Below are 8,499 nucleotides of genomic sequence, written 5' to 3'. Positions count from 1 at the left end.
ATTATACAAGAATCAAGAGTAAACCAATATTAACAGCAGAATTAAGGTAATTTTAAATAGAAACTAATGTGTTCCTAAGCCCTGTTTATTTCAACAAGGTTCAATAAGGACTTGTTCTATGCTTTAAGTAAGCAGGCAGCAAAATCTGGGTATGCAGCTAAGCCTGAACATGAAGAGTTTTCAGGCCAGAAAATGTAAGTCCTGCATGCAACTTCAAACTCAAATGTTAATTTCTCTAAAATTAAAATGATGCTGATAAATACAAAGCACTTTCAACAAAATTCTGATCACTCTGTAGCAGAAAACTGTAATTCCTAAACAAAGATTAATGCTGCCCTTTCCTACCTAGAGTAGAATCTCAAAATTTCACTCTAATTCTTGCCACAATGATTCACAGAAACTGAACAAGTTACTGAAGTCTCTCAGGCAATAGTGTAGAACTGTTTATGATAGTTAAGGTTTTCTTCTCTTTTGCCTCTTCTATCACCACTCAGTGACACATGCTTTTGTTTCTTCTGACCCTACACATGCCCTTTAGTATTTTTACAAACTCAGTCTTTCTTCATGAAAAAAGGAAAGATGAGTTTGGACCTTCAGATTGCTGAAGGAACAACAGAGTAACAAGGCAGCAGGCATTGTTGAAACATATTTAATGACAGAATTCTTCAGAGAGCTTTGTGAGACCAAAAAAGAAAAAAAAATTACTTGATGTTACAGTTCCCTGTGGGACTTGATTTTTGTTTTAAATTGGGAAATATTGTTCCTGAAGAAACTGTGTATTGATTTGTTAAATCCCCGATTTGAGTAGCTTTTTAAAGTTGAAATGTAAATGGCATCTTTTCTTTGTGACTTAAAGAAGTCTTCAGAAAAAACAATCTTCTAAGAGACTGTGCAAGCATCAAAAAACGACTTATTTGTAAAGCATTTAGTTAATAAACATTGGACATGTTAGTAGGAATTAGTGCTTTTTGCCAGGACTAGATGCAGAGCCATACTAAACTACACTGAACAATTTATCTGCATTTCTGAAAGGTACTCCAGGGCAATGACATCAGGCTGTTGTGCAGTAAAAAGAAATAAATACTAGAAAAGCCAAAAATCTACAAGAAAGCAAGTAAAATCTTCAGTATAGATAGTATAGATCAAATGCAGCTAGACCTTTTTTCACTAAAAGGAAGTCACTTTAAGCCAAAAATAGTTCTTCCTGAAGCAGAACAGCTTGATTTGGTACTTATATGAGGATCAGAACCTGTTTTTATAACTATGCCTCCCCAAGGTCCAAAAATCTATTGTTTAGATTGTGAGTTTTGTTCCACTGTTGCTAATTATCACAAACTCTTCCCATATTTCTTCACAGCTCTGGATTTAAGTATAAGAGTTTGTGCTGTGGTGATGGCATGCTCCCTTCTCTTTTCCATACAAATAATCAAGGTCCTCTCTGCATGTTAACTTTCTGTATTTGTACCTTCTATAGGAAAGAGTAAGGCTTCAGTGTTTGGTTTGTAGTTGTCTCACCCTCTAGTGGCAGAGAGGCTTTAGTTCTCAGGGATGAAGAAATGGGAGATGGAGTTTTTCCTCTCCTGGTCAACTGTGCTGTGTTTCCTATTTATAGCAGGTTGATAAAGAAATGAAATTGTTTTATTTGTTTATAAAGCCACAGATCATTGTCTACAATATGTGCCCATCACCTCTAATGGAGCAATGCAAAATATGCTGACCTACAGGCACCGAAATAATTAAAAAGGTGCTAATGAAGGGTGGTTGTATGCTCAGATGTACTCCTTCAGTTATGTGAAATGACTGCTATAAAAGCCTTCCTGTGCCACTACAATTAGTAGTAGTATAATGCTGCTGCCTGAAGACTAACAGAGATAGAACTTCTATTTTCCTCTTAATTCAAATTATCCATTAAATTTGCATTTAAAAGCAGAAGACAGACACCAGATCATTTTTGTCCCCAGAAAGACTTAAAATCATAATACACAGATTTTGTAAAATAACATGCTGACCACGCATTAGCTGACAAATTAGCAGATTTCCTATCCCGTGTTTGGGAAAAAGAAACAAAAATAAAAATATATAAGAAAAGTATTGAGTAATGTTGACTTTTGCAGAAATTGTCTGCTACTTTACAAGATTAGATCCTTAGAAACAGAATTAATTTAAAACTGTATCACTTAAGTTTTGCTATTGCTATTTGGTCCGTACATTTGAACCAAAACAGAATAGAGAAAAAACTATGAGGCATTGCCAGCACTTACTGAGAAACAGCCCCTAAGTGAATGGAGAACTCTGGAGATACTAATCAGCTGTAAGGAAAAGCCTTTGGCCATATTTTAAAGGAGGATGTATAAAGTACAAAACCACAGGGAGCAGCAGCTTAGCTGCCAGTGCAGCAGCACATTTGTTAAAACAATTTTACCATTTTTAAAAAGCTTTTTGAAGGCATAATTCTTACTTGTAAATATGCTGTTGCTGATAATCACGTAAAGTTCTAATGTCACCTCTAGCTGTGATTGTTTAATTAACAAGTACAGATTATGGTGCATCATTCTGACTGCCTGCGTTCTCCACTATGATATTTCTTACACTCTGGTCTCCTGCAGTTCAGCCAAACTTTGGCAGTTTGATTTATTTTTCACATGGCAATACAAGACAGGTATTTCTGAAAATTGGGGTACAGAAAGTTACAGTATTTTTGCTACATCCAAAAATCCTACTGGCATTAAAAATGAGAACTCCTCCTAATAGAGCACAGAAAAACACAGCCACATTTATAGGACTGTGAAACATGAATATGAGCACAGAATGCTCTTATGGCTGCTCCAAACACCAGCATCCTCGAGCAATTGCCTAGAAATGTGAGCAATAATAGATTTGCTATCCAAAAAGACCAAATTGCAGAATTATTATGAAAATAAGTCTAACAATCCAAGCAAAACCCCATACCAACATCACTATTTTAATACCAGCCATGAAGTAGCATTTTTACAAGGATGCCAGCCCACATTTGCAGTCATTTTGTAGATACAGTGATCAACAGTGTCTTCAGAAAGACTTGTAGAGAAAGCAAACCTTCAGAGAGAACAGCTGAGAGTCACAAGGTGCAATGTTCAGGCTGCAGAGTGAATCTGTCCTCTTTGGTTACAAAATCCAAGTTTAACCTATTACCATGGAGCTGGCTGCAGTCATTGCAGGAAAAATCTGAAATTGTGCAGCCCCATGGTCTCACCATCCAAGACAGGGTGCAAATGCTGCCTTGGGTACAGCAAGCTCACTTAACCTACTGCCCTACATGCTCAGTACTCTCTCCGTTTTCTTATGCACTTTAAAATGTCTAATAAAAATATTTTACTTAATGTTTCCTCATATATAGGTCTCAAAGCATGCATAATGGGAAACAGATGACGTGAGCACATACAAGCAAGCTCATTTTGTACATATGAGAAGTAGCTTTCAGAAAAGAGATTGAATTCTTGTGAGTGGGATTGGTTTAATTACACCACAGACTTTGATCCTGTTCACAATTCCAGTGTGAATTTGGGCAAAACTTAACTGAAATGGTACAATTACAGACAGAATTAAAATAAGAAAAGGTGTTTCAAGACTCAGGGCTGCAGTAAAACATCTCTGAGCAAAGAAGATGCTATTAGACAGGGTGCACGGGTCATACCTGTGTACCACCCTACCACCCTTATTTGCTGCAAAGTCCACATAAGGCATATTCTGGTCATGTAAACAAGTCCCTTAGGAAACAGGAGTGCAATATCAATTCACAAGGAACAAAACATATAACAGTAAAATAATAATGTTTTACATGTGTTACATTTGTCACCATATTAAGCATTTTTAAGGAATTTTTACTTGCCTTTTCCCATTACTCTACACTGGATTTCACTAGTAAACAAATGTTTTGCAGCAGTAGCACAGCAATGCCCACATCCCCCAGCCACCACTCCATGCTGTTAAGGGCATCAGACAAACACCAGGTTAATGCCTGCTGCACTCCCTTTGACAGGCTGCTGAACCTGAGGGTAGCTGCAAATGACATTGATGAATTCTGATCACCTGCTCCATGTGTGCGATGGCAAATTCTCACCCATGATCCTATTTCCCTTTCAAACAAGGGGCAGTGCAAAATCAAGCATCACAGAGGCTGCAGTTTGGAGCCCACAGGTCTGCTCATTTTGAAAGTTGCTAAACTAGTAGTTAGTAGTAACTTCTAACTTCCACTGAAGAATTTACACACTAGACAATACTGTCTTCTAAGGAGCTGAGCCATGAACCTTTCAGTTCATCACATGCTGTTGTTTGCATTTAAATACACAGGATATAGCACTTCCCTCTGTCGAGCACACAGATACATTTACCTGTTCAGCCAAGTACTGCTATTCCTCATTTTGAACTTTAATAATAGGCAATCAAATTCACCCTGAATTCAGGACAGACTTAAGTCTGTAGAGGACCCAAACCACCCATTCTGAATTCCATCTGTGCACAACACAGTGCAAGCAGAACATGACAAAAGAACACTGTATACACCCATACCTTTTTGCTTTCTGCCACTGGTAACCAGTCAGTTTTCCACACAGTGCTCCTCGGGAGGGAGAGGAGCAGCTTTCTGGAGGTGTGCAGACACTTCTCTGAACAGGACTGCCATTAGCACTCCATTTGAAGCCCCAGCCTAGGACACAGTGCCTATTAGCCGGGGAGGGGACGACAGCCCAGGCTGTGACACCTGGCAGCAGGAGCAGGGAGCAGCGTTGTGGCGCCAGCCTGAGTTCCAGCACAGCCTCTGCACCCGCCGGCAGCCACCGCAGCAGGGATTTGTGCTCGGGGGATACCGCTGTCCTGCTGAGGCTACTGCGTGGGACTGCATGCAGGGCACAGAGCTGGGGTTACACGGCATGGTTGGGAAGACATTGTCGGATCCTGCTTCCCTTTCCTCCTTAGGCTTTGGCTTACCTTTTTACCTAAAGGGAAACCACTCTCACCTGTGAGCAAGAAACCACTTTCACCTGTGAGCAAGGAAATGAGGTTCAAAAAACCCCTAGAAATATCATAGGCTTGAGTTTGAAATACTTTGGGTTTCTTTTCCTGCCGCTTTCTAAAAGCTGGTTCTTGCTTATCCTCTTCATGGTTCAAACACAAACTAAAAACCCTGGTGCTTTGTATTTATATACTGGCAGTAAACTCCAAAATCTGGGCAGGCTTTATTGCTATCTCTGCCTCTCATATAGCTACTTTAAAGTTGTGCTGAATATTAAGTATCATAATTTGGAAGCACGGAAGAAATAACATCTGTTGTAACCTGAAATACCAAAAGTAGGCCTTTTCATTCCACGCCAGTCAGGAAACTAATAGCATATGTGCAGAATGCATTTCATATATGGCAGTGACATATTTGCAAAACATTCAAATTATAGTTTCATCCTTTGACCGTTTGTATTCTTGACCATTAATCCATCTGCTTCGATTCCTTCTAATGCTAATTCCTAAGCAAATGTAAGCAACTGACCACAAACAAGTCAAAATTCAGAAGTTGTAGGGATATTTCACTGGTATTCTATTGACATAGCTGAAAATCTTTTGAATCATTAAGAGAGAAACAGAGTTGGTATAAATTATGCACCAAACTGTTATTTCATACCTCTGGTTAAGTCAGTGTTAAGATACAGTGGTATCACACAGGACAAGAAAATTAAAGACAAGCATAAATATTTTCACTACCAGGATCATAGCATATAGATGCAAGTTGGAATTAGGAAGTTTATTAAATTAGCTTTTCCTGTGAGGGTTCTGGTGCCCATTAGTGCTAAGGTGAGTTGCATGGGATGGGTATCCCTGTTGCTTCTCTTAGGAAATAAAGAAAAAAAGCTTGCACTTTACTCTTACTTCGTAAAACTCTTACTTCTTTAGATTGTTTCCTTACAGATGCTATTCATTTACTACTTCATTTTTGAGTTTTTCTAAAGATCAGAAAGTGCAGTAGGCTATTAAAAAACTGAGTTTTTGTTTCAGCAGATCCAAATAAAGAAATAAAGAAAATTTAATCTGAAAGTTCCAGATTTCACCAAAATTCAGCAGTCCATGTTGGAAATAATGATTAATTTAAACAGTTTTAATAGATTCAAGAACACAAACATACTTATAAGCTCACTAGTTTTAATTTGTTGGTGTTATAATACAAGGGGATAAAAAGATCTCAGAATTTGGATGTTATTTTAAAAAGGTCTGAGCACTACAAATTGTATAGTCTTTTAATTGTACTATTTTAGAGATAAATTGTGGCTTGAAGAGCTTCTCAATTTTGATCCATTCACAACAACAGAAGTAGTTACAATTAGTGTTTTGAGCCACTGACTACTATGTAGTTGCTGTCATGTTAGTACTTTGTTATGGGTTAAAAAGAGCAGAAATTGATTAATTCCAGCCAATTCTGACATTAATGTATGTGCAGAACAATTCTGGACAGATAAACTATTTCTAGTAGATCATAATGAACGAACTTCTTAATTTATCCCAGCCAGATTAAAAAAAAAACATATCCTTCGCAAGGGTTTGATTATTAAGAAATGTTTTGACAAAATGGGGTAGGTAATTAATTCAGCTAATGTAGTTACAGCTTGTCTGTGTAATTTCATATATAAGAGAAAAGGCATCTTCCAATTATAAAGCAGAGAGAAAGCAGTAATATCAGTCTGTAAGACTGAGTCTCAAAGCCACAGCATTTTATACCAAAAGGGCCAGCAGGGACATAAAAGGCACACAGTCTCATTCATATACTTTTCAGTGTCCATTTAACTTCATTTTCTGTAGCCCACTCTTTCTTATGAAGTAAAAAATATTCTGCTGGACAGTCAGAAAAAAAAATGGGAGGTGTTGTCTAACACTTGTGGCTGCAGCCCAAGCAGTAACAATGCAAGTTTCTTGGCACATTAAAATATTCACCTCCAAGGTGCTTGGTTACTTTCTGAACTGCTCTCAGCTCTCCCTGCTGACATTACTTGCAGGGCTCCTTACTGTGATGGGGTAGGTATTTGTTTGGTAAAGGTAATTATCATCTAGGAGCTAAACAGAAATCACAAGCCTGCATGTCTGTCTATCTAAGATAGAGTAGTAGTCAGTGCTTTCAGCTTTCCTGAGGATGCATTTGATTTTACTGATTTAGGACATTAGGCAACGTAGGCAACGTTGTTTACTTTTTTTTTTTTTTTTTTTTGCTAGATAATCATTCCTGAAAAATTCTTGTTTCTCTATTGCATCTCAATTCTGGAATCAAGGAGCATGTGGCAAAGCAAGCTACTTGAGCATTTAATCCGTGGAATGTCCAAATTCCTCAAAGAAAACGGTGAAATAAGAATTCCTAGGGTGTTAAATAAAAAACTACAAGATCTCTCCCAGTGACTGCCTATACTTGCAACTTGATAACTATTTCTTAGCTTGTTCTTTCCCTTATTATTTACTTGCTATAGGCATTCTCACAGATGCAAAATGCTATATATCTGTTCTGCCTCAAAAATCCTTTCTGAAGTGTGCAACTGAGGTGCAAAAGGGAAGATTTCATTATCTTGCAGTGAAATAATTAACAGCATTTTTATTCTCTGTTAAAGCCTAATTTGAAAAGAGAGCAAACTAGAAAATAACACTGATTTTGTCAAACCAGAGCTGACCTTCACTCTAGCCCTCTGTTCCTAGCAGAAGCAAATACCAGAAATTTCAAAGGATGCTTTTTCACAATCCTATTTCCAAAAACAGAAGCAAGCTTGAGCCAGAAAGGAGTACAGCTAAAAACCCTATCATTTATAATATTACTCATATTAGTTAAATAATAATTTTCTATATTTTGTATCATTTGTTGTGATAAAATCAATCTACAGAGAGGAACACCTTACAGTAACATGCAAGCCAGGAATTCAGTGATTATCATAGATTTGTTTTTCTAGATACTGCAAGAGAAGCTGGCAAAATAATCTGTACACTTAGATGCATCAAGCACTACAGTTGTGGGGTTTTTGTCCAAAGCTATGAAAAGAAAAAAAAAAAATAGACCATACAAATGTACAAACTTCTAACATAAAACCTACTCCAGAGAAATGTTTTACGGTAAAGGAGCATCAGAACAAAAATTATGACAACTGCCTTTGCTAGAATGTGGAAGCACGGAGAGTTGCTTCCTGTAGGTTTGAATGACTTAAATAAATATGAAAGTACTGGTTATCTGAAGGCAAGACAAGGATATGTGTATAGGTATGTGTCGAGATAAGTCTGTGTCAAGTGAGAAGCGCAAAAGAATTGTTCAACATTGCAGAATAACTGAATAAAGTCTCTGACACTGTAGTAGCTTCTGGAAATTCCAATAGTATTATTTGTGTCCTGCATTTGGCTGAAGGAGGAAGAAATATTTTGAAGTCAATTTAATGCATGTGCCAGGTGCTTGGATTAGCAGCTCTGAAGGATAAAGTCCAAAGCACAGAGCAGCATTGCTGTCCCATATAT

The sequence above is a fragment of the Melospiza melodia genome, chromosome 11, assembly GCF_035770615.1.
Source record: "Melospiza melodia melodia isolate bMelMel2 chromosome 11, bMelMel2.pri, whole genome shotgun sequence".
Taxonomy (NCBI): Eukaryota; Metazoa; Chordata; class Aves; order Passeriformes; family Passerellidae; genus Melospiza; species Melospiza melodia.
Note: the sequence above shows the minus strand (reverse complement) of the source record.